Here is a 26,605-nt window from a genome sequence, read left to right on the forward strand (position 1 = left end):
CATTATTTGCATGTCTAAGGATATTATTTGCATGTCTAAGGGAGACCACGCCCTTGAGATGACCAGACTTATGACCCTTTAGGGCCTCACCTTCTATTTGTTTTTTTTTTTTTTACTTTTCTATCAGTCTTTCATGACAAGTTTAAAGAACTGATGTCAAGTTCTTGCATTAGTAACCAAGGGTACAACAGAAGCCCTGCCATGAGTGCCTCCTTATGAAAGGTCAAAGTGAAAAGGGAATCTATTACCAAAAAAGCCTCTAGATGCGGTTTCTAGCTTCCAGAGGGTCGAGAGTTGGTACTTCCACGAAAGGAAAGCATTGTCTCACACCGGACTACGCTTTGGTATCCACAGCGGTTTCCAACGCTCTGACCCATTGTAAAGACCAGGGTCTAAGCAGAGCCTCGCCCTTCTCGCTTGAACTACAATTCCCAGGATGCTCTGCGAACCAGGAGTGCGCACGCGTGTCGCTGGCGGAGGGGAACCAGCCGCACCGACAGCGCGGTCGAGTTGGGGGAGCAGTGGGCGGGTGGGTCCGGCAACTCCCTCCGAGTCAAGCGCAGGCCGACTGGCGGCTGCAGAGAATACAACAGCGGCGTGCGGAGGCAGTTCCCGCGGGTCCGTGAAGGAGGTTGACAGCTCCAGCGGACGCCTGTCAGGTAAGCCTAGCCCGGTGCTTTCCAGGAAGTCCGTCTGCGGGCGCGGCAGGGAGTCGCACCGGCCATGGTGGCTGAAGGGGGAAAGGTTGTGTTTCCCAGTCGCCGGTCTCCAGTTTCCTTTCCTACGTACCCCTTTCGGGGAGCAGAGGGACGCTGGGGGCTGCTTCGAACCAACTGACCGCTGTAGGGTCCTGGGGTGCGCTGGGCGTCGCCCGCGGGTTGAGGCGCGCGAAGCCCGAGTAGCTGATGAATCACTCCGGGCTCGGCCTCCTCCGGTTGGGGACCTGCCCCTTCTCCCGCGGAGCCGTCGCTGGCCACTCGGTGACGCTCTTGAGCCCCACGGTGCTTCCCCCCCACCCCTCTCCATCCGGGAGAGACTTGGGGACTAGAAATTTAAAGGGTTTTCTCTCCAAGACTCCTTCAAAGACTTCTGCTTGTTGAAAGTAGGAGGAAAAACAAAAATCATACAGACTTGGGGCACACCCTTTTGTGATTGAAATCTGGCTCGTCTTGCATTCATAGTTTTGATCTGTTCTGTCTTAGAATAAATTCTTGGCTCTCGTGCAGCACAGCTGGGTCCGGCTGTGAAGTTCGTGTGCTGGTTTGTTTTGAGGACGTGACTGAAACGTTATATTTTTGCTTACAGAAGTTGGTGTATTTCTTCCGCAAGCCTGCATTCTGATTACAAACAGAAATGGGAAACAGCCGCAATGTCTTTTTTTCCTCCTAATTTCTTTCCTTTTTTTTTTTTTTAATGTTTAGTTAAAAATAGCGTTTCAACTTGCTCTTGTCTTTTCTTAAAATCAAAAGTCATGCAGTAAAACTTAGGAAGTCACATTTAAACAGGAAATAAACCTGTGGAGATTTAAATTACTTATGTGCAGTCTCCTTTGGATTGTAACGTTTTCGTGCAGCTCGTGTTTCTTATTCTGAGAACCCTTCAGATTAATTTTTTGGCAGATTAAATTGATTAATGAATTGGCCTATCAAAAATTTATATTAGTCTTGGAAAAAGTTTTGCCCCGGCTCACTTTTGTTAGTTTCTTCTTTCTAATCCCACTAACCTAGCCCTGCCAATACACGCATACTGGAGATTGAATCCAGGGGCATTCTACTACTAAGTTACATACCCAGCCTTTTTTTAGTTTCTATTTTGAGACTGGGTCTCACCAAATTGCCCAGGTTGATTTTGAACTTGATATCCTCCAGCCTCAGCCTTCCCAGTCTCTTATGGGCTTGTGCCACCTAGTTGGGAGCCTAAGCACCTTTTACCCTGTCACTTCTTTAAGAGCCCACAGTCATTAAAATAATTAGAATCCCCTAACAGTCCTTTCAGAGGAACAAAAAGGGAATTAAAATGTGAGTTCCTGTACATTCTAGCTTTTTTTGTTGTTGTTAATATTTATTTTTTAGTTGTAGTTAGACACAATACTTTTATTTTATTTATTTATTTTTATGTGGTTCTGAGTATCGAACCCAGGGCCTGGGTGCTAGGCAAGCGCTCTACTGCTGAGCCACAACCCCAAGCCCTTCTCGTAGCTTTCTTGCTTTAGCACTCCTCAGGATTTCTAGCTTGTTCTTCTTTATTTATTTATTTATTTTGGTACTAGGGTTTGAACCCAGGGTGCTCAACCACTGAGCTAACATCCCCACTCCACCCCCCTTTTTCTAAAAAAAAAAAAAATTATTTTGACAAAGGGTCTGGCCAAATTGTTTAGGGTTTTACTAAATTGCGGAGGCTGATTTTGGACTTATGATCCTCCCACCTCAGCCTCCCAGTCTGCTGGGATTACAGGCCTGCCCCACCACACCCAGCTTGTTCATCTTTAAAATGAGTTTGATGGTCCATATGACCCTACAATTATCCCCAGGTTTTTGTTTTTGTTTTATTATTATTTTTTAACCAAGAATTTAACCCACGAGCGCTTTACCATTGAGCTACATTCCCAGCCCTTTTTGTTTTTTACCTTGAGACTGGTCCTCACTAAGTTACTTAGGGCCTCACCAAATATTAGAGGATGACTTCAAACTTGCCATTATCCTGTCTTAGCCTCCTGAGCTGCTGAGGTTATAGGCATGCACCACCAAGTCCAGCCCATCCTGGCCTTTTTAGATTTTTTTAAAAATCATTTATTTTATTAATTCAGGAAACATTGGCCACATATATCATTCCAAGCCCTGTACTAGGCATGACAGAACAAAATTTGAGTTCTTGAGGATGCTATTAACCTACTGTTCATTTTCTTTAATCTTTGTGGTAGACCAATAGGCCCATTACTCTGTAATTCATAACTTCACCTGAAGTTAAATACATATAGGTCAAACTCCATTACAATTATTGTTTCGCTCTAAGCAAAGGTTTTTGGAGGGGCTGAGGATGTAACTCAGTTATACAACACATGAGGCCTTGGGTTTGATCCCAGAAATGCTAAAAAAAAAAAAAAAAAGATTCTTTCTACCTCTCATCTTTTGGCCCACTTAAATAAAACACAGATTGATTAAGAGAAAGGATCTTAATGGTATAGAGAGGTGTTTTCAAACTTGAGAATGCATACATCATCCAGGATCATGTACTATTAAAGTGGGACCCTAGAATCTGTGTATTTGATAGGTGATGCTGCTAAAGACCACTACAACTATCTTATATTTGATAAAGGGGCTAAAAGCATGCAATGGAGGAAGGATAGCATCTTCAACAAATGGTGCTGGGAAAACTGGAAATCCATATGCAACAAAATGAAACTGAATCCCTTTCTCTCGCCATGCACAAAAGTGAATTCAAAATGGATCAAGGAGCTTGATATCAAATCAGAGACACGCCGTCTGATAGAAGAAAAAGTTGGCTACGATCTACATTCGGTGGGGTCGGGCTCCAAATTCCTCAATAGGACACCCATAGCACAAAAGTTAATAACTAGAATCAACAAATGGGACTTACTCAAACTAAAAAGTTTTTTCTCAGCAAAAGAAACAATAAGAGAGGTAAATAGGGAGCCTACACCCTGGGAACAAATCTTTACTCCTCACACTTCAGATAGAGCCCTAATATCCAGAGTATACAAAGAACTCAAAAAATTAGACAATAAGAGAACAAACAACCCAATCAACAAATGGGCCAAGGACCTGAACAGACACTTCTCAGAGGAGGACATACAGTCAATCAACAAGTACATGAAAAAATGCTCACCATCTCTAGCTGTCAGAGAAATGCAAATCAAAACCACCCTAAGATACCATCTCACTCCAGTAAGATTGGCAGCTGTTATGAAGTCAAACAACAACAAGTGCTGGCGAGGATGTGGGGAAAAGGGTACACTTGTACATTGCTGGTGGGACTGCAGATTGGTGCAGCCAATTTGGAAAGCAGTATGGAGATTTCTTGGAAAGCTGGGAATGGAACCACCATTTGACCCAGCTATTCCCCTTCTTGGTCTATTCCCTAAAGACCTAAAAAGAGCATGCTACAGGGACACTGCTACATCGATGTTCATAGCAGCACAATTCACAATAGCAAGACTGTGGAACCAACCTAGATGCCCTTCAATAGACGAATGGATAAAAAAAATGTGGCATTTATACACAATGGAGTATTACTCTGCATTAAAAAGTGATAAAATCATAGAATTTGCAGGGAAATGGATGATGGCATTAGAGCAGATTATGCTAAGTGAAGCTAGCCAATCCCTAAAAAACAAATGCCAAATGTCTTCTTTGATATAAGCAGAGTAACTAAGATCAGAGTAGGGACGAAGAGCATGAGAAGAAGATTAACATTAAACAGGGATGAGAGGTGGGAGGGAAAGGGAGAGAGAAGGGAAATTGCATGGAAATGGATGAGACCCTCAGGGTTATACAGTGGAGGAGGTAGAGAGAGAGGTGGGGAGGGGGGAGGGTGGAGGATGGGAAAGGCAGCGGAGCACAACAGACACTAGTATGGCAATATGTAAATCAATGGATGTGTAACTGATGTGATTCTGCAATCTGTGTATGGGGTGAAGGTGGGAGTTCATAACCCACTTGAATCAAAGTGTGGAATATGATATGTCAAGAAATTTGTAATGTTTTGAACAACCAACAATTAAAAATTAAAAAAAAAAAGACCACATTTTGAATAATCAGAATGTTGAGATAATTTTAAAGATATTTTAAGGTGTTTATAATGATAATTTAAAGACTGGTGCTGATAATTATGATATTAGAAACATCCATGACTTTTCCAACTCAGTTTTTAAAAATTATTCACTCTGATATAGACAGTTGCCAGTGTAAAGTTTTGTTCTTCATTCTTTGTCCTTTTTCCTCCTCTTGCCCCACTTGCCTTCTTTCTGTATCCTCAGCTTTTTCCCCCTCTCCTTGTCTTGTACCTTCAGTTGTTTTAATTCATATTAACTCAGTACTTCACCAGTTCAACAACTGTGTTTTACCCCAATCTGTCAGACACTGTCTTTGGTGAATGTGTGTGTGTGTAATATGAATACATATATATTCATATTATATCACATATATAATATGATTCCTGTCTGGGAGCTTATTTTCTTTGGGGTTAGGCATGTGTGCTTGTTCATAGTCCAAAGCACTTGTAGGAGTTATTCCTAGGAAGTACAAAAGTATGGTAGGTGTTCATTCAGGAGAGATCTTTTCCAGTTGTGTGGGTGGGGAACAAATGAAGTCAGTCTTTTCCATTTAGTAATTGTCTCTCTATTCCTTCAGGCTACCTTCTCTATATACTGTTAGTGTACATGACATATCTACACAGAGTACAGTATAATTTTGTATATTTAATTTGGAACCTGAAATGAGCTGGATATATTAAAATCAATTAGATCTGAGCAAATTATAGGGAAGGTAAGAGGAAGTTGAGATAAAAATATATCTGGCAGAAACCAGTAAAAGAAGGGGACAGCTTCAATAAGCCAGGAGAGAAAAGGATTTTTAATAGGTTTCCCATGTCAGTTTGATGTACATGGCTATTGTTATTTAGGCTGTGTTATCATTATCTTTTAAAAATTAAATTAGCTGGCAAGTATTCTTTGTGGTTCAGTGGCTCTTAAAGTATAATATGCATGTATTGTCTTGATTAGATTAGTTGAGGGCATTATTCTCTAGGCTGTGATAATGGCTAAAGCACTGTCACTGTTATTGACCTTCCATGCTGACATTTGATTTATGTGTCTTTTCAGTTTTCTGTCAGATCTTTTAAAATTACAAATAAAAAAATCATATTGCGAGGAAAATGATACAGAAAATTCCACTGAACTTATAACGGTCCGTTAGGTACATGTTAAAATTGTAAAGAATCAAGTCCAATTTGCTATTTATGAAAAATTAAATGTTTTTTTTTTTTTTTAGTTGTTGATAGACCTTTATTTTATTTATTTATATGTGGTGCTGAGAATCAAACCCAGTGTCTCACACATGCCAGGCAAGTGCGCTACCCCTGAGCCTCAGCCCCAGCCCTAAACATCTGCTTCTGTACTATATTAATAGTTTTTATAGGAATGAAGGAATAGAGTTGTGAATAATTCAAAGTGGCAAATAATTGAAAGTGCCTGTGTGGTATTCTAGAATTTCATTTGAAACAAAATTTTAACCTATATCTTAAAGTGGAGTACTACTCTGTATTTTTAGTTTTTTCAAATTTATATATATTTTTTTCTTTCATGTGCCAAGCCTCAAACCCAGAGCCAGTTAAGTGCCTTATCATTTTGCCATATCTCAGTCCATACTTTGTAGTAGTTATTGAGGTATAATTAACACAGTTTATGTGGAAAGCAGTTTGGAGATGCCTCAGAAAACTTGGAGTGGATCCACCATTTGACTCAGCTATCCCACTCCTTGGTTTATACCCAAAGGACTTAAAAGCAGCATACTATAGTGATGCAGCCACATCAGTGTTTACAGCAAACTCAATTCACAATAGCTAAACTATGGAAACAACCTAGGTGCTCTTCAACAGATGAATGAATGAAGAAAATGTGATACATATACACAATGGAATATTAGCCTTAAAGAAGAATGAAATTATGGCATTTGCAGATAAATGGATAGAACTAGAGAATATCATGCTAAGTGAAATAAGCCAACCCCCCAAAAACAAAAGCCGAATATTTTCTCTGATAATTGGATGCTGATCCATAGTGGGGCAGGAGTGGCAGAGATAGGGAAGAATAAAGGAACTTTAGTTTGAGTAGAAGGGAATAAGGGGTGGGGCTGTGGGGATGAGAAGGATGCTAGAATGAGATAGACATTATTACCCTATATACAGGTATATGCTACCACACCCATCTTGACCCTCCCTTCTCTAAAGTAACTACTTTCTGACTATGAATTTCAGATACCGTAGATTTGTTTTGTCTAGCCACAGACTTCACATAAGTGGAATCATACAGTATGTTTTTTTTTTAATAAACATTATTTTTTTATCACTTTATTTTTTTTTAATGTGGTACTGAGGATCAAACCCAGTGCCTCATACATGCTAGGCAAGCGCTCTACCACTGAGCCAGTATGTGCTTTTAATGATGGTTTCTTGTAACATTTGTTTTGAGACTTTTCTGTGTTGTTGTGTGATTTGTCCTTTTTAATTGCTGAATAGTTTTCCATTGTAGGATTATGCCCCAATTATATATTTCCTCCTCTTCCTCTTCTCCTTCCTCTTCCTCCTCCTATCTTTTTTTGTGGTGGTATGGAGATTGAATCCAGGGATACTTTACCATTGAGTTATATCCCCACCCCTTTTTTTAATTTTTGTTTTAAGACAGGTTCTTGTTAAATTGTGTAGGCTGGCCTTGAACTTGCAATTTTCCTGCCTCAACCCTCAGAGTCTCTGGAATTACAGGCTACACCTGACTTATATTTTCTTCTTGATCAATATTTGGTTATTTCCAGGTTTGGGCTATAACAGATAAGACTTTTATAAGTCTTTTGTGGACATATATTTTCATTTCTGTAGAAAAATACCTAGGAGTGAAATTACTGAGTTACTGGGATATGTCTGTTTAACTTTAGTTAAAAAAAAAAAATGTTGGGGCAGGGAATATAGCTCAGTGATAGAGCATTTGCTTAGCATTCTTGAGACCCTGATAAGAGGTCCATTTTGAAGGTAGCCAGCAGTTTCATTTTTTTAAATACAAACCATTTTTTCATTCAATTTTTTTTCTTTTCTTGTCTTTTTTTTTTTTTTTTTTTTTTTTTTTTTTTTGAGACAGGGTCTTGCTTTGTCACCCAGGCTGACCTCCCAGCTCCTAGACTCAAGTGATCTCAGCCTCCTGAGTATCCATGGCTACCAGCGCATGCCAGCCTTTTCATTCAGTGAAGTTAGTGGATGTAGAGTTGTACATCATTGTGGTTTTAATTTACATTTTCCTGATAATTAATGATATATTTTATATTTTAGCTTTGCTTATGTTGTCAATTTCCTTCTTATTTTTTAATGATGAAGATGGATACAATGCCTTTATTTATTTTATCATTATTACTTTTTAATGTGGTGCTGAGGATCAAACCCAGTGCCTCATACATTGCCAGGCAAGCACCCTGCCACTGAGCTACAACCCCAGCCCCTTGTTGCCAATTTCTTAAGAAAAAGCCTTGGATTCTAAAAATACTTTTTTTTTTTTTTTTTTTTGTACTAAGGATTGAACTCAGGGGCACTCAACCACTGAGCCATATCCCCGGCCCTATTTTGTATTTTATTTAGAGACAGGGTCTTACTGAGTTGCTTAGCACCTTGCAGTTTCTAAGATTGGCTTTGAATTTGCAATCCTCCTGTCTCAGCCTCCTAAACTGCTGGGATTACAGGCATGCACCACTGCACCTGGCTCCTAAAAATACTTTTGTGTACCTCTTCCCGATTACGACTAAACTGAGATAAATTCAGGACTAGTTGCCATATATTTTCTGCTGTAAGAATGCTAGTGTGTGTTTTGTTGTATTTTATATTATCGTGCCTTTGTGTGTGCGTGTGCGTGTGCGTGTGTGTGTGTGTGTGTGTGTGGTACTCATATGTTAGGGAAGTGCTCTACCACTAAGCTATACCCCATCTCTTAAATTTTTTGAGATAAATTTCTAAGGCTGGACTCAAAACTTGCCATCCTCCTGTCTCAGCTTCCTGAGGACTGGGACTACAGACATGAGCCATTGTTACTGGCTTCCACTGCATTTTTTTTTTTTTTTTTAACCTTTACAGTTCAATTTACTATATAGAAATCATTTGGGTTTTATATTTTCAGTTAAATTTTGAACTGAGATTACAATATTATATAAAAAGATTTTACATTAATTCAGTTGTTAGCATACCAAATTGAAATACATAGGTTCAAATCCACTACATTTTATTTTATTTTTATGGTACTGGGGATTGAGCCCAGGGTCTTGTGAATGCTAGGCAAGTGCTCTATCACTGAACTATATCCCCAGCTGTTTTTATTTTTTATTTTGAGATAGGGTCTCACTAAGTTGTTGAGGCTGCCTTCCAACTTGTTGTCGTCCTGGCTCAGAGTAGCTGGATCTGAAGCATGTTCCACTGTGCCCAGCTTAATTAGTGCATTTTATTTTTTTAATTAATTTTTTAATATATGACAGCAGAATGCATTACAATACATATAGAGCACAATTTTTTATATCTCTGGTATATCACTGAGCCCATACAATTTTTTTTTTTAATGTGCAAATAATATGAAATGGCAGTTAACATACAAAGAAATACACATCAAAAAACTGCTGAGCCAGGCACAGTGGCACAGGCCTGTAATCCCAGGGGGGGAAAAAAAAAGAATGCTAGTGTGAATTTTAATTTTAAATGGCTTGACTGTGGGTTGAGTTAATGGAGACCTTCTCATTTATCAGCTTTTGTACCTTGCCTTACAGGCAGATTTGGGGGAGGAAGAAAGATTCAAGCCCAGAGAAACATCACTTAGAACTCTAAATAGAGCATACTATAAAGAGCTCAATATTTTTTTATTTATTGCCTTGGTTGGAATAGAGGTAAATATATATAACCCATGTGTTCTAGTTTTTATCTTTCTATTTTATTGTCCATTCCAACCCTTTGTGACATTAAATTCCTGAATATGTCTTTGTTTAGTTTCTAAGGAAACAGGCTTATTCATTTTTTTCTTCTAAGTTTTATTTACTGATAACACAATAAAATAACATTATTTTTAGAAAATGTCACCCCAGCCACATTAATTTAGCCCACTAAATCCCAAGTTTTCAATTCTTTAAATATTTCAATGAAATTGACACAGGTACATTAAAATAGGTTGGAAATCAAAATATAGAATTTATATATTAATATAGTATGATTATATTGTATATTATATAATTATATACTATATTTAGATTTTTATAGGTGTTCCACATTTGGGATGTTGGGGAAAAAAATGAATCAACTATTTTCATTTGTCCTCATTCCCTATCGGACCTTATTCACTCACTCACATATTTTTATAAGATTGTAATCATAGTGTACATGTTATGTTTTGTTCAGAGATTGAGTTATAACTAGTGAATGTTATCTCCTTTCTGTGGATCACTTTTGTTAGTAAAGACAAAGAAGATTAGATCTTGAGAAAAGATAACTAAAAGAATTACCGTGGTGCACATCTGTAATCCCAGTGCCTGGGGAAGCTGAGGCAGAGGATCACAGGTTCAAAGCCAGCCTCAGCAATTTAGCAAGTGCCTCAGCAATTTAGCAAGTCCCTAAGCAACTTAGTGAGACCCTGTCTCAGGAAAAAAAAAAATTTTTTTTTGAAGGCTGGTGATGTGGCTTTGTGGTAAGCACCAAATGCCTTCAATTTCCAATTAAAAATAAAACAAAACAGAAAATAGCTAAGATTATCAAACACAAGGCTCCCTTCTAGGAAAATAGAGGACAACTTTTGTTTCCTTATTCACTTTTATTCTCAAAATGTAACAACTTTATTGAAATATAATTCTTATACATACAATTCATCTATTTAGAGTATGTAATTCAATGGATTTTAGTACACTCACAGAGTTGTGCACTATCTATTTATTTATTTATTGTACTGGGGATTGAACCCAGAGGTGCTTAACCACTGAGCCACATCTCTATCCCTTTTTACTTTTTATTTCGAGACAGGGTCTTGCTGAGTTACTTAGGGCCTCACTAAGTTGCTGAAGCTGGCCTTTAACTTGCTACCTCCTTTTTCAGCTTCCTGAGTCCCTGGGATTACAGGTATGGACCACTGTGCCCTCTGCACCATCCATTTTAGAATCTCTTTATTACACCATAAAGAAACCCTTTCTTTCAATGAAGGGAAGGGAATAGGAAAGACAGTAGAATGAGTCAGACATAACTTTTCTATGTTCACATGTGAATATACCCAGTGAAACTCCACATCATGTACAACCACAAGAATGGGATCCTAATTAGAATATGTATGCATAATATGTCAAAATACACTCTACTGTCATGTATATCTAAAAATAACAAATAAAAAATATGGAAAGAAGAAACCCCAACCAATAATATACTGTCTCTATGAATTTGCCTAAACTGGACAGTTCGTTTAAAATGGAATCATATGTTTTCTTTTGTGACTGGCTGCTTTCACTCTTGAACTCTAAATATATATGGTATTATTGAAATACTGTCAAGATTCCTACACAGATGTGCACTCTCTTTGACTTTAAAGATATACACTCCCGTAAGTATGTATTGTCAAATACCTACACCCACTCACTAAGAAAGGAACACACACTAAATCAAACTTACAAACTAGGGTAAATGATATACAGTGGTAACCCTTTACAAATAGTTTCATATCTGAGCTTAGCATACCTAAGCTCTAATGTCACTATAAGTATTTTTAAGGGAATACAATTCCTGAAATATGCATGAGAAAATAGGTGAAAATACAGTAAAGGGAGATAATGAAGGCTGAGTGGACAAGAGTGATCAAAGTGTGATGCAAGTTTAATTTATTTAAAGTATATTCTCCTGATCTTTAAAAACTCTTCTGAGTGCTCTGAGTATTTTTTAACTAGTAGCAGTTGTCATCATGATAAGTATGTATTATTTGATATGTATATAGACTTGTAGGTAAGCTTTTTGTAGCTTCTTAACCTATTTTATAGCAAATTCCTTTGAGCAGAAATTATTACTAATAATCACACCCTGGGGATTTCCTTACGGAAAATTATAACCAACAAAATATTTTGGTTTCCTGGGTGTGGTGCTATAAATTTAATGAATAATTGTTGAGGAACATTGCCTCTATATGTATACTAGCCCCTCAAATGTGTGTATCATGTCAGGCTTATATTCAGAATGGCAAGATTTGATGAGACACCCGGATTTATTTTCAACAGTGGTGGGCTCTTATTAATTCACACTAGTTTTTGATTTGGGGTTTTTGTTTTGTTCTTTGTTTATTTTGGTGTGTGTATTTTCTGTATGCAAAAAATAAACCAAGAGCCTCAGTCATGTTAGGCAAGCACTTTACCACTGAAATATATTCCCAGCCCCCAAATTGGTATTCTTTTTTTTTAATATTTATTTTTTAGTTGTAGGTGGACACACAGTATCTTTATTTCATTTTTATGTGGTGCTGAGGATGGAACCCAGTGCCTCAGGTGTGCTAGGCAAGCACTCTACCACTGAGCCACAACTCCAGCCCCAAATTGGTATTCTTTTTTTGTTTTTTTGTTTTTTTGTTTTTTTTGAGAGAGAGAGAGGAGAGAGAAAGAATTTTAATATTTATTTTTTAGTTTTCGGCGGACACAATATTTTTGTTTGTATGTGGTGCATGCCAGGCGAGCGCGATACCGCTTGAGCCACATCCCCAGCCCCCAAATTGGTATTCTTAACTGGTCTCCCAGTCTCCCTACCTGCCTTGTTTTGTTTTCCTCTTTTTTTTTTTTTTTGGATACCAGGGTTTGAACTCGGGCACTTGACCAGCTGAGCCACATCTCCAGTCCTATTTTGTATTTTATTTAGAGACAGGGTCTCACTGAGTTGCTTAGTGCCTCGCTTTTGCTGAGACTGGCCTTGAACTCACTTAACCTCCCAAGCCACTGGGATTACAAGTGTGTGCCAAAGTCACCCCCTTCCCCCAGTTTTTGTTTTTATTGTTTTCCTGTGATTGTTGGAGAAAATCCCAGAACCATTCATGGAAATGACTGAGACAGAGCTGTGTGGTTTCACCTTTGTAAGGCCTTTTATGCAACTCCTCCTCAAGGATCTTACCTCTGAAGACGTGGGTGGACATCCTAAGTGAGTTTGTGAATGTATTTGTGCTCTTCTCCAGAGACTAGCCCTTGCCACTGCATTCCATCCCTTAGCTTTCCCTCCTGCCTCAGAGGAAACCACCACCCCCAGCTTCTTCCTCTTAATCCCTCTCCCCCTTCCTCCTTCTCCTCCTCTTCCAACCTTAGTTCTAGTTTGCTCCTTTGAGTAAGAGACCAGGGAAGCCTCTTCAAAGAAATGTTATTTGAACTGGTCCCTGACAGATATAAAAAAAAATTAGAATATGAGAAAGGAGACAAAAGGATATTTCAAGTGTAATGAACAGTGTGGTCTAAGGATTGGAGACAATAAAGTATGGGGGTGTACTGATTTTTGGCTCTAAAATAGGGTGTATGAAGATCACTCCTTTCCCTTTACTTCTTCTTCCCCTGGCTCCCCTTCCAACACCCGCCCACTTTTGCCTGTGCTTTGATCTCTTTGCTTAGTGTGTATTTCTTCCCCATCCCACCCCCATATAGCTAAATCTTTCTTTCTCTGACCACCCACAGTGATCTCTGATCTCTGAACTTATGTTGCTCTAATTGCCAGTCCCTTTGGCAGCTAATTATATATTGCCTTGATTTTTTAAAAAAATAACTGTATATGCATGTCTCGTTTTTTCCCAAGTAGAGTATATTAGTCAAGGAACACAAACCCACTTCAGCTAGCTTGCTCTAGTGTTAGAGTTGGGAGTTGTGGTGGATTATGTGTATTAATACCACTGAGCTCCCTGAAATGAACTTCAGCTGAAACACAGAATAGGCACTTGGAAAACCTCATCTTCTCTCTGTCTGTGACCTGCATAGATTCTTTTCTTTCTTTCTTTCTTTTTTTTTTTTTTTAAGAGAGAGAGAGAGAAAATTTTAATATTTATTTTTTAGTTTTCAGCGGACACAACATCTTTGTTTGTATGTGGTGCTGAGGATCGAATCCCGGCCACACGCATGCCAGGCAAGCGCGCTACCGCTTGAGCCACATCCCCAGCCCATGCATGCATAGATTCTTTTTGACTCCTTTCTGTGCCTCTACTCCATTCCAGGATGTTAATTTTGATTTTTAAAAATAGTGTACATTATAGGCCTGGGATTGTGGCTCAGCGGTAGCACACTTGCCTGGCATGTGTGAGGCTCTGAGATCAGTTCTTAGCACCACATATAAATAAATGAAATAAATGTCTATCAACAACTAAAAAATTTTAAAAATCTATCTTTAAAAAAATAGTGTACATTACAGTATAATTTGTTTTGATTACTGTGTTTTTTGGAGCCCTTTTAAATCTTGTGCCCAAGGCTAGTGCCTATACTATCTCCCTCTTTCCCTCCTACCCAGTCCAGCCCCTTTCTCTTCACTGCAGACTGACATTTTCTACATTCTCATGGCTTACACTTCCCTCTCTGGCTTCAGTGTAAATGTGACTTTGGCTTGTTATTGTGCTACCTTCAGATTTTTTAAAAATTATTTTAATATATATTTTTAGTTGTTGATGGACCTTTATTTTATTCATTTATTATATGTAGTGCTGAGACTCTAAGACTCAAACCCAGTGCCTCACATGTTAGGCAAATGCTTTTCCACTGAGCCACAACCCCATTTCCTGCCTTTAGATTTGATGATGCATGATCTCTCAACTTAGATCTTGTCTCCTAGCTTTCCAGATTCATAGATTAGATTTGATCTGTCCTGCTTGGATTTGGGATGACTGCTGTACCAAACACATATGAGAGATGGGGTGTTGTTAAAGGCTTGCTGAGGCTGTATACTTTACAAGGGCTGGGGTAAGTTTGGATTTAATTATCCCAAACTTGCTTACTCTGATACAAAGGTGAGAAGGAAGTGACCAGATGCCTTTTTTGTATCTGTCCCGTACCTAGGAGATTGATAACTAAAAACTAGATGTGTCTCACTGGGTGCAGTGGCACCAGCCTATAATTCCTGAAACTCAGGAGGACAAGGCAGGAGGATTGGAAGTTTGAAGCCAGCCTCAACAAAAGTAGCAAGACTCTGACTGACTTAGCAAGACTGTTTCCAAATAAAAAATAAAGCATGGCTGTAATCCAAGTGGCTCTGGAGGCTGAGGCAGGAGGATTATGAGTTCAAAGCCAGCCTCAGCAATTTATTGAGGCCCTAAGCAACTCAGCAAGACCCTGTCTCTAAATAAAAATATTTTTTAAAAAGGGCTGGGGATGTGGCTCAGTGGTTAAGTGCCCCTGGTTCAATCCTCAGTACCATAAAAATAAAAAGGGCTAGTGATGTAGCTCAATGGCAAAGCACCCCTGGGTTCAATCCCTAGTACCAAAAAAAAAAAGGTGTCTCATATATTGCTAAAACTGCCTGACATTTGACCATTAGGATTAACTTTTAGGCATAGCAGGTTATTTAAGTTGAATTTAATTTAAAACAAATTACTAAAATTTGTTTTATTATTTGGAATTTTTTTAAAGTTTATAGGAAATTTCTAGCAAACTTTTTTTTCCCCCCTGTTCTGTGGATTAAAACCAGTGAACCTAGGGGCACTTTGCCAGTGAGCTATATCCATTACCTTTTTAAAAAATGTTTTATTTTAGGGGCTGGGGATATAGCTTAGTTGGTAGAGTGCTTGCCTTGCATGTACAAGGCCCTGGGTTCAATCTCCAGCACCACACACACACACAAAAAAAAAAAAAAAAAAAAAAAAAAAAATTGAGACAATGTCTTGCTAAGTTGCCCAGACTTGCCTTGAACTTGGAATCCTTTTATCTCAGCCTACTGATTAGCTGGGGAGTAGCTATGATTACAGGTATGTGCCATGGTGCCTGGCACAAATTAACTATTTTTATTTTTATTTATTTGGGGAGTAGAATTGAACTCAGGCACTTTACCATTGCTACATGCCCTATCTCCTGCCTTTTTTCCCCAGAGCCGCACACATGTTAGGTAAGGGCCCTATCACTGAGCTATATCCCCAGTCCTCCAGCCCTTTTTTAAATTTTTAATTTTTTTTATTTTAAGACAAGTTCTCGCTGAATTGCTAAGGATCTTGCTAAATTATGGAGGCTGGCCTCTAATTTGTGGTTCTCCTGCCTTAGTCGCTTGAATCAATGGATTTACAGGCATATTCTACCATGCCTGGCTCAAATTAACTTTTTTTAACATTTGTTTTTGAAATTGCCCAGTTCTGGAACAATAGAGAGGTAGAACATTGATAAATAAAGGCGTAATAATACTTTTTTACTGATTCTAACCTCAGCCCAATTAAAATACAGTAAAACCAGACATATGTCATTGACCGTAAAGCATACTGAGCCCTCTCTTATTATTGTATATTAATGCTTATCATGTTACAGGCACCAAAAAAACAAACAAACAAAAAAATACATAAACAACACAAAAATCAAACTATATACAACTACTGAAATTTGAGACCATACAGGTAGTGGGGATAGTTTCTGGAAAAGGAGAAGTGGAAGGGAGTGGAGGTGGAAAAAAAATGAATATTTAAAACTGATGATAGGGCTGGGGACGTGGCTCAAGCGGTAGCGCGCTCGCCTGGCATGCATGCGGCCCGGGTTCGATCCTCAGCACCACATACAAACAAAGATGTTGTGTTCGCCGAAAACTGAAAAATAAATATTAAAAATTTTCTCTCTCTCTCTCTCTCTCTCTCTCTCTCTTAAAAAAAAAAAAAAAACAAAACTGATGATAGCTGAAGAAAGCAGAATTGATGACAAAGTCTCAGAAATCACTGCTATTGGCCAAGAAGCTTGGTTAATTGTCCCCAGAGTATAAGGTCTCCTTTGGCATAGGTTCTTTAAAAAGAAGCTAAAGGACATTTTTCCCTTAGCAAATGAAGGAAATCAACAAAGCCACATAGAAGTAAAAACAATTTAATTCAGGGAAGGAGAGGAGATTGCAGAGGGCTAATTGTAAGATCCCAAAAGAGCAGTCAGACTATTTCTAAAATTAACATTTATGACACCAATTGCAAATTATTTTTAATGACAGAATAAAACTGGCTACATCCTAATTACCTTAGGAAAACATTTCTTTCATTTACTTGAGTTTTTCAGATTTAAAAAGTGACCATGTACCTACCAAGGTACCAGGACTCGGACTCGCTAGGCAAGTACTCTACCACTGAACCACCCCAGCCTAAAAAATGTCTGCCCCCCCCCGTACTAGGGATTAAACCCAGGGCACTCTACCACTGAGCTACATCCTCAACCTTTTTTATTATGAGACAGGGTCTCACTGAGTTGCCCAGACTGGCCTCAAACTTGTGATCCTCCTGCTTCAGTCTCCTGAGTAGCTAGGATTATGGGCATGTTCCATTTCACCTGGCATTAAAATTGTTTAACTGATGCATAAAAATTATACATATTCATGGGGTGCCAATAATGGTTCAATACATAATGTTTAAATCAGGTTAAGCATTTATTTCTTTGTTTATTATGTTTTTTTAAAATATTTTGTTTTAGTTATAGTTGGACACAATACCCTCTTTTTTTTTTTAATGTGCTGTGGAGGATCAAACCCAGCACCCCGCACACCCTAGGCAAGCGAGCGCTCTACCTCTGAGCCACAACCCCAGCCCCATGTTTATTATGTTTTTATGGTGAAAACTTTCAAAGTTGTTCTAGCTTTTTGCAATGTACAGTATCTTGTTATCTGTAGTTACCCTACATGCCACAGCACAACAAAACTTCTTGTTCCTAATTGTAACTTAGTACCTTTAATCAATCTTTCCCCATTTCCCCCATATGTGCATTTTCAAAGGCTTTATTTCAGGGCTTTTTTATCATTTATAATGAACTCCTCTATGTTAATATAATGAGAAATTTTCACTTTTATGCCAGAGGTTTTGTGCCTTCAGTCTTGAAACTTCTAATAAAAACTCCACGTTGTGAACTGTTAATGTGTCTTCACATGCAAATATTCCAGCTTAAGTCACTGAATTGCTTTTTTATAAAAACAGTTTTATCAAGGCACAAATTATATCCCATAAAATTCATCCATGTCTTAGTACATGGATGTACAATTGAATGATACCAAATTACCTTTCTTAGCAAAAAACTCTTCAATGCTGTCTTTGGTCTAGGAGAGGACTGTTATCTTGGTCTTTTTCCTTTTTTGTTCCCAAGATCACTTATGGTAAGTTGTGTGGGTGTTGCTCCTTGATGCCATGTGGTTACTTTCTAGTGCTCCCTGTCTGTTGATTTTTGTTTTAGCTATTCATTGTGGATAGAATATTATAGTACCTCACCAAGCATGAAATTCTCTACAGTTAGGAACCCAGGGTCAAGGTGGTAGGGAATGCCATTTCTTGAAGAATTGTCTTCTTTTTTGTTCTACTGTTGACAGGGCGCTCACTTATTCTCTCTTCTTAGATACTCAGTGCATACTTTTATCCCACCTGATAAAGAATTGTACTATAATTCCAGTCTTTGGGTGGTACTATATTCCCTAAACAAGACAAATTATACGGGCTGGGGATGTGGCTCAAGCGGTAGCGCGCTCGCCTGGCATGCGTGTGGCCCGGGTTCGATCCTCAGCACCACATACAAACAAAGATGTTGTGTCCGCTGAAAACTAAAGAAAATAAATATTTTTAAAAAACTCTCTCTCTCTCTCTCTCTCAAAAAAAAAAAAAAGACACATTATGCAAATTTATAGGCTTGTCCCTCTTCAAATACCTGTTATATTATAACTGCTTCTCCCTGTTAATCTGAAAATAATTTGTGATAACAAAGCTTGGTATGTCCTCAGATTTCTGGAATTGGTTAGAGTAGTACCATTATTATCTCTAAAAATGTCATGAGTACGCCGTGTCTCTTAAGATGTATATGAAATGCCTTCACCATGTAGGAGTGAAGCATTGTCTGTCAGGGAGAGTACATTCATACCAGCTGGTATACCAGACACATGGATCAGTGGCAAGTAATGAGGCCAACTAGTACACCCTGAGCATCCTTGATTTTCAAAGAAAAGATATGGTGGGGTGGGAGAAACTAGGAGAGACTGTGAATAGAACAGACTTGAGCTATCTTTAAATTGTGCTGTCTATCTAAAGGGTTTGGATAGAATGGAGAAATGACATTTAGGGTAGGTAGAGAGGATTGTTGAAGAGAAGTGTACACCACTTCTCATGAGAATAAGTGAGGCAGCCAGTCCGCCTGAGGAGAGCAGAGGATTCCTGGTGATTCTTAGTAGCAATTGGGAGTTTTTATCAAATTCACCCAAAAAACCTAATAAGAAAATTTTCTAAGGAATGAAATGTTTAAAGAGGTGACTATAAGCAAGATGCACTAGAGTAAGAAAACAGGAGTGCAGAGTCATACAAGCAAGGAATTTTGTTTGGAGCCTGGGAAAGAGAGGGCTTGATAAAACAGTGTTTCTATTTCCTGTTTTTATGAGGTTCCAGAAATTTCTCTAGTCCTGGAAGCTTTCCTGGGAAGGGGTAGGGGATAGAGACACAGGGCTTTTGAAGTCCTGCTGTTTCTCTTGACATTTACTTAGGGAACAGGTCTTGAGGAAAACAAACAAAAACAAAAACATACCCTAAAACTGTTTCAGAGTTTCAGTTAAGTAGAGCCTTTGGTCAAAAGCTGTGGAATCTGGGAGAATATATAATTTGGTATCTCGAAATGATTTTTTGTTATTGATTTCATAGATTGTTAGTTTTTTAACATATTACTGTCCTACTTTTTGTTTTTTTACATGTTTTCTCTAGTGCTAAGTATTGAAACCAGGGCCTCATGCATGCTAAGCACACACTCTAACACTGAGCTACATCCCAGCCCCAGAAATTCTTTTAATTGGATTGTTTGATGGTTAATGGCTCTTGTTGTGTTCTTTCCATCAAAGCACTTTTTGCCACTACCAGGTTGTGGTATGTATAATTCAAAAGTCAGAACCAGTATTTGTTCTTGTTTTTTGATAGTCATCATCAAAATGCAGCAGATTATTGAATTATCCTTTAAGTGAAAAAATAATAAATGAAAATGGTACAAAATTCATAAGGTACCACTGGAAATGTAGCACTCTGTGTTCTCAGATATCCTGTTTCTAATCTTGTAGGTCCTTCCAGAGTTAAGACCCTTATTTTTAAAACTTGAGTGTTTAAAAAGACCTTACAGGTCTTTTGTTAACCATTAGAGTTTCATACCTACAGAAAAGTAGGCTAAATTTGAGGAATTAATATGAATGAATAATGGAGTGGGGATTTCTCCAAAACTCCTTAAAATGTCACCTAAAATTAAAAGTATTTATGAGACTTATTTCCCAAAGGTCCCTTTTCCTGAATTCCAAATCCATTTTCTTAATCTATTTTTCTTCTTCTGAAGTCTTTTTTTTTCTCCTACTATCTTTAGTACTATCCTCTTGAAAGGCTTGGTTATAAAATGTAGTCAAAATACAGACAGTAGTTAGATACTTTTAAATTTACTTTAATAAGAGAAAATGAAATAGCCAGACATGATGGCACATACCTGTAATCCCAACAATTTGGGATGCTAAGGCAGGAGGATCATAAGTTCAAGCCCAGCCTCAACAACTTGGCAAAACTCTGTCTCAAAATGAAAAATTAAGAGAGCTCAGGATGTAGCTCAGTGGTAAAGTGTCCCTGGGTTTAATCTCCAGTGGCAAAAGAGAGAGAGAGAGAGAGAGAGAGAGAGAGAGAGAGAGAGAGAGAGAGAGAGAGAGAGAGAGAAAAGAAATGAAATAAGCACCAAGGCAGAAATGAATGTGCTAACTTTAGTATTATCACTGTATTAATAAAATTTATACTCAATTTTGTGATCAAACTCCTTTTTACATTCATTTCTATGTTTTACTTATTTATTTTTCATTCCTACAGTGTATTATGTGCTGAGAAAAATTTGTTTTCCTAGAAACACTTTAAACTTTATTATGGGATTAATGAGAAAATAGGAAACAAGCTATAGAAATTTGCTTTGTGTGGTCAGTTTTCTGTATTACACTGACTTTTTTTTTTCTCTACTACTTAATGGCATTGGCCCATTTTCACTTCTTTCTTTCTTTTTTTTTTTTTTTTAAGTTGTAGATGAACAAATACCTTTATTTTATTTAGTTAGTTTTATGTGGAGATGAGAATCAAACCCAGTACCTCACGCATATTAGGCAAGTGCTCAGCCACTGAGCTACAACCCCAGCCCCTCTTTCTTTTTTTTAATCTGTGTAGTTCTGGTTGTTTTTCAAATCACTTTACTGAATTTTTTTTTTCTTTTTGAGTATCTAGTATGATTCAGCTTTCATATATTTTTTTCTATTTATATGTTATTCATGTTGGCAATGATGAGAGTAAGTCAGTTGTTTTGCGTTAAATGGTGTTTCCTTTAGAGCTAGAAGATATCCGAGTCTGTGGAGCCCAGGGACAGAGTGAATTGGTTTCATCCCTTTGCCAATTTTCATCTGTTGGTAGTAGCTGTGTTAAGGATTGAGGCAGAACCTGTGCTCAGTGGTGAAAAGGCTGTTTGATTTGCAGCGTTTGTTGTGGGCATAGAACATTTGGTTCTTAAAACCCGTTCCACATTTTTCTGTTCTTTATCTAGCTCAGGAAACTGAGTGCAGTGAACCTGCTTAAAGTCACAGAGCACTTTTAAGTACATAGATCTGCTGACTCCCTAGCTCCATGTTAGAAACTAAGTGGTAGGCTTTCTCTCCCAAAGAATTTTGCTTTTCCCTGTTTTTTTTTTTTTTTTTTTTAACTCTTTTGATGGTAATTAAATTCTGTTAGGTACTTAGGCTTGTTATAGATTTTAGAGAAGGCCTCTGGAGTATTCAGCAAGCAGTCAAAAAGATAGAGGGTTTTTCTTATAGCGAAGATAGGAAGTTTGAGTTTACATAGTGTAGTTAAAATTGAAAAAATAAAAAAAAAATCTCTTTTTAAGACTGAAGATTTTCCCATTAAAATTTTAAATGTACTGTCTTATCCCCATTAGGATCCATCTAGACCCACCCTTCCCCCAAAAAAGGAAAAAATAGGATTTTATTAGGAGAGAAATGATTGGTTCAAAAACCAAATCTGGTCTGGAAAGATGAAACACTAGTAGAATCACATAAAATAAGGGATACTTTAAGAACTTTTTAGTTTAGATTTTTTTAAATATTTATTTATTTTTGATTAGACACAATACCTTTATTTTGTTTGTTTATTTATTTATTTTTAATATTTATTTTTTTTTAGTCCTTGGTGGACACAACATCTTTGTATGTGGTGCTGAGGATCGAACCCGGGCCGCAAGCATGCCAGGCAAGCGCGAGTACCTCTTGAGCCACATCCCCAGCCCCTCATTTATTTATTTATTTTTACGTGGTGTTGAGGATTGAACCCAGGGCCTTGCGCATGCTAGGTGAGCGCTCTACCACTGAGCCACAACCCCAGCCCAAGATTTTTACTACTGTACAGTGTTGACATTTTGGCCAAGTTCATCCATTATTTTATGGTTAACATGAATAACAATAGTAGCTATGTACTGTGTGTTCACTGTATTTATTGTATAATCATTTTGGGAAATCTTTTTATAAAAACAACCTCTCTGATACTTTCCATATCATATGGGTTTATTTTGGTAGTTTAGATTAGTTTGAGTAATCCCATAAAACACTTTCTCCCCATGGTTTTATGAAGACTTTACCTTATTAAAATGTCCAGAATGCTGTAACAGCTTTCATTCAAAATATTTTTTCTGAAGCCTTTTAAACTGTTGTTTTTGTTTTTTGTTTTTTTGTGGGACGGTACTTGCAGTTGAACTCGGGGGTGCTTTACCACTGAGCCACATCCTCAGCTCTTTTGATTTTTTATTTTGAGATACAGTCTTGCTAAATTGCTTAGGGTCTCATGAAGTTGCTGAGGCCTTGAACTCAGAATCCTCCTGCTTTAGCCTCCTGAGTCTCTGGGATTACAGGTATCCTCCACTGCACCCAGCACCTTTTTAACTCTTCATCATTGAGTCTACTGGTATCACTAGCAACCTAACAACACTTATGTACATGTTTATCTAGACACATTTCATTGAATAGTGTTCTCCCAGCACAGTTTTTTCATTTGGGGGAATATATTTATGTAAACACATTTTCGGTTGAAGAATGATTGTGACACAATTGTTGTCATATGGTATTACTAGAAAACAGGATCTGCATACCTATTTTTGGATATAAAAATGGAGTAGAGAGAGAGAAGAAGCATCCCTGTAATGGCTACTTTTCAGCCCACCTCTCAGGCTGTGTTCTTAGGATGGAGAATGGCAGGAGAAGGCCCAGAGGAGAAGCAGGTTTATTTTTGCTGTTTGCCCAATTTTGTTGGTAACCATTGTTGTAAATTCAGAGACAACAGCAGTATATGAAAAGAAAATGTAAAAATGTTAAGTTTGTACTTACATTGAACTTATGTCTACAATTGAGTGTTACAATCTCTGTACCATGTTTGTGCCATATCTTTTGAGTTTTATAATCTCTTAAATTCTAGTTCCAGAAACATCTATAAAGGGATGAGAGAAAACGATTTCTTTTATTCAGTTTTCTTCAATTCTTTTTCTTTCATTCCTATGGTTTCTTTCCCCATGTCTTACCAGTCCTATACCCACTCCCAAGACAGTACATTAAATGAGATAGGCACTAAATAAATACATAAAAGTAGAGATTGATTTAAAGATGGAAAAAATCAGTGAAGTACAAAAAGGAAAGTTTAAGAATTCTGAGAATCCATACCAAAATGAAACAGAAAATCAGATTTGAAGCCCAAGAAGTTCAGAAGGGATAAAACTAAGGAAAGATAATTACTTTTTGTTCACTGCATAAGATTCATCTGGCTTTCAGTACAATTTCTTTTAGACCCAGCCTTTGTTTATTTTAGGATTTTGTGTATATAGTTCAGTGCTCACTAACTTGGTAGATTAAGAAAATTCTTGCAAGAGGAAGAATGAGTCATAGCAATACTTCCCTTTGGGAGAGAGAAAGAAAACCCTAAGATTAATCTCTCCTTTATACATTTGGAATGGATTCTGTGTTTTGATTGATGGCTGAGCACTGATAAGTTTTCCTGCAAGCTACCTCCTCCCTCCCTCTCTTTTTTCTTCTTTTTGGTCCACCAGTCATGCTGACCAGCTGAGATAAAGAGCTCTGTAACTTCATTACCCTGAAGACTTGTTCATATGATGTCATTTCTTTTTTAAGATATTTTGAGTTCACAGCAAACTTTTAAAGAAGCTTCATCATTTCCTGGTCTATTAAAGAAACAAACCAAAAAAAAAAAAAAGGCTGAAAATATTTGGTGCTGAGAAACTGGGTATGCTCAGGGTGTTTCTGTTTTGGCATTCATCTTTGGTATGCACCACAGTGTGGCTTCCTCTCTCTGACCTTGGCTTTATCTGTGATGCTACAACTCTACCAAGAAAAAAAAAAGAGGAGGTGGGATAGGAGTCAGAGCTGGCTTGAGCTTTGAGCCAGAAAAGAAAGTGGGTTACTCGCATGGGAACCAAGACTCTCTCAGTAAGGTCTCACTGAAAGATAGTTTCTGAAGTGGCGTGAGCAACCTGTTAAATATTTTCTTGTAATAGTCACAGAAATGATTTGACTGCTTTCTTCCTTAAGATTGCCCTCCCTATCCTGCTGTAATTAAATTCCTTTCTTTGTTCTGGCCTTAACAAGTTTTTCTGCCTTTAGACTTCAGACTTAATTTTCTTTCCTTTGTCTTTTGGGATCTACAGATCTCATTTTAAAAAAACTGAAGATGGCAGTCAGGTGCAGTGATGCATGCCTGCAATCCCAGTGACATGGGAGGCTGCATCAGGAGGCCAGTCTCAGCAATTTACAAGATCCTTAGCAACTTAGAAATATTCTGTCTCAAAAAATCAAAAGTAAATAAATAAGATGAGCATGGTAGTGCACATCTGTTATCCCAGTGCCTCTGGAAGCTGAGACAGGAGTATCACAAGGTCAAAGCCAGTCTCAGCAACTTAGTGAGGCCATAAGCAACTTAGAGAGACCCTGTCTTGAAATTAAAAAAAAAAAAAAAAAAATCTGGAGATGTGGCTCAGTTCAGTCCCCATACCAAAAATAAATAAACAAAATAAAAATTCAAGATGGCGTCAGTAACAAAGGCTACTCTAATCTCATACTTGAGTTGGTTAGTTTCTGTATAGCTTTTATGCATAATAATCTGCCACCATTTTTACAAGCTTCTGTGTGCAAAGCAACTATATCAGATGTGCCTACATCTGGGTGTACCATTGCATCTCAAAAACACCATGAAAGACATTTAAAGCACTGTCTTTTAGGTTTTATTGTACATAAATTGATAGATATAGCATCTAGTTTATTTTTTATGTATTTATATAAAAAAATCTTACCTACCATAAAAGTAATATATAATACAAACAGCTAAAATAAAATGAGTTTCCTTTTTTAGAAGGTAAATACTATATGCACAGTGACACTGAATGTGGTATGAATGTTTGTGTCTCTTCCCCCAAATTCATTGTTGAAAACATAATCACCAATGTGATGGTATTAAGGAAGTGGGGCCTATAGAAGGTGATTTGGAAATGAGGGCAGAGCCCTTATGAATGGAATTAGGGCCCTTATAAAAGAGGTTCTAGGGCACTGCCTTGCCTCTTCTGCCTCACAAGGACACAGCTGGAAACCACCCTCTGAATCAGAAAGTGGACCCTCACCAGACTCTGAATCTCCTGGTTTTTGATCTTGGACTTCCCCAGCTTCAGAATTGTAAGAACTATTGTTTATAAACTACCTAGTTTATAAAATTTGGCTATAGCAGCCCTAAGAAGACACTGAATAAATTTTTTGGTTATAATCAGTGTTTAGAATCATAAACTGGTAAAGAGGAAATAACCTATGAGACTTTTTCTATTCTTTGACTGTATTTTTTCTTCCACCTGTACAGCTTGCTTCAGTACCAATACCTATGGGCACAGAGGCGAAGCATTCATTTAGAGTCAAGGTTTGCTGTGGTACCAGACACTGTGAGATGCCCAGGGAGATCTTATGAGACTCTGAATACTCCTTTTCAATTGAGGAATTTACCACACTATGCTGACAGATACTTTTATTCAACCTGTGGTGTGGCAATCCCAGGAATAAATGGAAGTCTTTCTTTACTTAAGTCTTTTTCATCAATGTGAATGTTCCTCAGAACAGCAAAGATGAAACTCAAGCCTAAAGTTAAATAAGAGAACATTTAGACATTTTAAATGTTAAAATCCCAGGCAGAGATAATGTATTTTAACAAAAAAGGAAAAGGAATATTTATTTGGAAAAAAATTTTTAAATGTTTTTTTTAGTTTTAGATGGACAACTATAACTTTATTTTATTGATTTTTATGTGGTGCTGAGGACCAAACCCAGTGTCTCATACATGCTAGGTAAGCATTCCAGGCTCTGAGCTACAACCCTAGCCCCCTATTTGAAAAATATTTACCAAAATAAATTGAAGCAATATTTATGAAATTATTGAATAGTGAACCAAATTCAGTTCCAAAAAATTACATGGATATTGTCCAGAAGGAATATTTTGATCTTAACCACTATTTAGTATCTATCAACAGTGAAGCCCTTCTTCCAGACTTGATGATATACCCCTGTAATACCAGCAATTTGGGAGGCTGATATGAGGAGGATCACAAATTTGAGGGTACCCTGGGCAACTTAGACCCTGTCTCAAAAGAAAAAAAGTGCTGGG

The 26,605-nt window shown here is 37.7% G+C and overlaps 1 protein-coding gene across 2 annotated transcripts in view; it reads left to right on the top strand.

Moving 5' to 3' along the window:
* Positions 1–520: 520 nt before the first annotated feature.
* The window catches only part of Tmod3 (tropomodulin 3), a 79,212-nt gene continuing 53,127 nt past the window's right edge, over positions 521–26,605 (top strand). For both annotated transcript variants that reach the window (XM_046461247.2, XM_046461248.2), the window contains exon 1: positions 521–659. The gene's annotated coding sequence lies outside the window, so the exon portion shown is untranslated. The remainder of the gene's footprint in view (positions 660–26,605) is intronic.

The sequence above is a fragment of the Marmota monax genome, unplaced genomic scaffold (genome assembly GCF_021218885.2).
Source record: "Marmota monax isolate L192 unplaced genomic scaffold, Marmota_monax_Labrador192_F-V1.1 WCK01_AAM20220418_F8-fsc00001, whole genome shotgun sequence".
Lineage (NCBI taxonomy): Eukaryota > Metazoa > Chordata > Mammalia > Rodentia > Sciuridae > Marmota > Marmota monax.